This window comes from Euphorbia lathyris, chromosome 4, assembly GCF_963576675.1.
Source record: "Euphorbia lathyris chromosome 4, ddEupLath1.1, whole genome shotgun sequence".
In the NCBI taxonomy this organism is placed as follows: Eukaryota; Viridiplantae; Streptophyta; class Magnoliopsida; order Malpighiales; family Euphorbiaceae; genus Euphorbia; species Euphorbia lathyris.
Genome location: NC_088913.1, coordinates 11,363,815 through 11,367,508, shown reverse-complemented (window position 1 = coordinate 11,367,508; position 3,694 = coordinate 11,363,815). Strand labels below are relative to the sequence as shown.

The 3,694-nt window shown below is 36.2% G+C and overlaps 1 long non-coding RNA gene across 1 annotated transcript; it reads right to left on the bottom strand.

Moving 5' to 3' along the window:
• Nucleotides 1-1,671: 1,671 nt before the first annotated feature.
• On the bottom strand, nucleotides 1,672-3,298 carry LOC136227615 (uncharacterized). Its single transcript, XR_010688147.1, has 2 exons — nucleotides 2,994-3,298; nucleotides 1,672-2,122 (listed from the first exon to the last, which is right to left on the bottom strand). It is a non-coding gene; the product is annotated as an uncharacterized lncRNA (long non-coding RNA).
• Nucleotides 3,299-3,694: the final 396 nt, after the last annotated feature.

Sequence of the window (3,694 nt, the reverse complement as noted above, 5' to 3'; positions counted from 1 at the left end):
ATTCCAAGAAACGTGGGTCAATGGATTATTGGTAAAAGACAACTGGCACAAAAAGACAAGTCTGATGCAAGAAGACAAAACCTGACGCCTGAAGAAAACAGAGGAAGGGAATGGCGGAACAGTCTGAAGCTGACCAGAAGATGTTCCCCAAAAGAGCCGTTTTGGTGTTAACGGCTAATACAAATTCAAATGATCCATCTGCAGATTTCCATCTATAAAAGGACAATCAAGAGCCTTGGATCATTTGCCGAAGTATCAAAGAAAAATACAAGAGAGAAAATCTTCAAAGCACTCAAATACAAAAAGATCTTACACCAACTTTTCTATTCTCTGTGTAAATGTTAGATTGATTGTTTTGTAATCATCTAAGGTGTTCTTTAGTTGAAAAAGAACAAGTGTGTGATCAATAGGAATATTGAGAGTGTTGAGCTGAGTACTTGGTTATAAGTATTCAGTGGTAGAAAAATCTAAGTGTTGGGTTGTAGTACTTAGTAGGAGCTGAGTAGACGAATAGAGGACGTACTCTTGCATACTCACTGCCTTGTAAAGGGTTTGTGCTCTACCTTGAAAGAGCTCAGTATTGGATTGAAAATCCCAGGAGGAACTGGGGACTGGACGTAGGCAGAGAGGCCGAACCAGGATAAGTCGTGTTGAGTAACTTCTAAATTCTTTCTCTCAATATATATATATATATATATATATATATATATGTGCATGCGTTGCTTGCTATATTTACTCAGCTTATAAATTGTTAAAACTGAAACTGAGTAAATCTGAGTGCTGAGTTGGAAGCTGACCTCTCAAGTGTCAATTCCCAACTCTCAAGTCAAGCAGCCTTAGTCAGCATAGAACTAAAACTGTCTGACTAATCAATCGGTCGTGCTGACCAACACGCTGAGTTATCAAACTCTTAAAATAACATTAAGTCAGCATAATTAAAAGCGAAAAAAGTTACATTAGTTCCTAACCCCCCCTTGGAACTAATCACTAGGGACCAACAGTTAACTATTTTATGACTCTTGCGGTTTTTGCTAAAGGAAAAAATTTTGATAAAAAGGCTTGGGCTAATTGCTCCCAAGTCTCAAATGATGCGGCTGGCATAGAAGTCAACCATTCTGTAGATACCCATTTTTGTCCGGACCAATTTTTAAGTTTTTAATAAATTTCACTCAAAATTTGAACAATTCATGAATTATCCAGAATATATGGCATTTTCTCGAAAATGATTTATTGGGGGAAAAATTATGCTATTAAGGCTAATTTGTCGTATTTCGGTATAAATCGGTAAAAATATCGAATTATATTCAAAGTGCAACTTAATAGAATTAAGATATAATTCTAACCTATTATGAATTTTATTCGAGATATATTCCTCGTATTCTGAATAAAATTGAATTTGCTTGAATTCGAATTATAATTTATTAATTAAGGTTCAGATATCAATCCATCGAATTAACATTTCAATACTTGTTTATTTGTCGTAAACTATATTTAGAAATGCTTATAGTCTGAATTGCGAATTATGATGTAACATCGTATATTAAAGTTAAAGTTAATATTGACTTTGATTGCGATTTATATTATAATTAAACGTTTAGAATATAGTCTATTTCTAAATAACGAATTATGACGAATGAATTCGAAAATTGAAAGTCGATAAATTAACGACAATTGAACGCTTAAAAATGGAATTTTTGGTATATAAATATTTCTCTTATTATTTTTGTTTTTTACAGTAATTTTGACAGATCCAAAGACCCGCTCGCCAATGTCTGAGATACCAAAAATTCCTGTTGTCCCCGAAAAGCAAGATCAGAACGCACATTCTAAAGAGTGACCGAATCATATTCAAGTGGCTGAGTTATCTCATTGCGGTACAAGTCCAACAAATCGGAAGTTCGGAGAATTATTCGTACGAGTCCAACAAAATCCAAAGCACGGGTAATTGTCCGTTCAAGTCTGATTCCAAGGCACACATAACTATAAGTTCAAGCCTAACAAATTCCAAAGTTCGGGATTTTGTCCGCACGAGTCCAACAGAGTCCGCTCGGGTCAAAAATAATTCAAATTCAATCCGGGTCCGCGTCAAATTCAGGTCAGAATTCAGTCCAACGGCGTCAGTCTGCAAAAAATCACAATTACAGGGACCAAACGGCATTTTTGGCAAAAAAAAATCAATAATTCAACAGAGATGATCTCATCCAGCAGACATCCAGAAACTTCAAAATGCAGAGAAAATGGGCAAGCAAAAAGACGGATGAATCCTCCAGGGTACAGTAAGAAATAAAGAAAAATGATGAGCAATAATTCACAGACAAATCTCTTACTATAAACAGAGAAAGTTTATCACTGTAAAAAGGGGAGAGAAAAGGCTGTAACAGGGAGAAAAAAAACACTATAAGGGAGAGCAAAGTCACTGTAAGTAATAGGAAGAATAGTTTCACTGTAACACAGAAGAATGCAAAAGAGAACAGCAAGAAGTTCCTCAACTTTGTAAAAACCCAGAAATCAATCAAAAGGAGCAAGGTTAATCCATTTTCCAATTTATTCACGATATTTGTATCCATATAAACTGTCTCCTTATCATTGTTCATCATCATTTCTATCACTTTTTCATCCTATAATAGCATTGTATCAAGAATAGAGAGTTACATTTTGTGCCGAGCGAATCGGTTCGAAGGTTCAGAACACCCTCCAGAGCCGATAATGGCTCTGGTTGCGTTTCTGAAACCGGTTTGAGAGCCCTAAAGGGCCCTCCCATACAAAGAAATCAAACGGGCAATACGAAAATTAGAACCAGTGAGTAAATTACTGCAAACATTAAACCCGCACAGTAGATAAACCCATAGGCATCATAGATCACATATTCACAGCAAACAAACCATCACCAACTAAGAAAACCCAAATAGCATCACAAATCCAAGAAATATAACATAGACCCGTAAACAACCGAGAAGAACCGAGGTTGAGGAAGAGAGAGAAGGGTCACAAACCTCATTAGTTTACCTTTGCATGTAAGATTCTGACCGATTAGAACCTCCTCAGAAGTTCGAACTCGTCATTGGAGGTACGGACGGCCGCCGTTCTCCGAATCGACCGAGAGGACCCATAGGGTCTGTGACGAATAAGGAACCATGGGAGACGGTTAGGAGAGATCAGAGGCGAGTGAATGAGAGCAAAACCGACGGAAAGGTGGCCGGAATCCATGGGAGCCGAGAGAGAGAGAGAGAGGATCGATGGGAGTGAGGGGAAAAGGATGAATAATCGAAAATGTGAGAGAGGAGTGGGAGAGAAAGCGATCGAGAATGTGCAAAGGGAGTGAATAGTTAGGGGTTTAGATGAATAAATGGAATGGACTTAGATGTTAGAGCATCTCGCCTAAAAAAATTTTCAAAACTTACTAAAATATATTATTTTATTATCTATTTCATCGACATCATTTTTTTACAATTTTAATTTAAAAAATGCTCTAATAGAGATTGTTTGAAAAGTTACAACTATAATCCTATAAATTATTATTTTATTATAAAAAAAATGTTCCAGATTTATTATTTCTAGAAGAGTATATTAAAAAATAATGGGTTAAGGTGCAAAAATACCCCTAACGTTTTGGGTTAGGAGCAATTTTACCCCTAACGTCTAAAATGGTGCCACTTTACCCTTAACGTTTGTAACCAAGAGCAATTTTACTCTT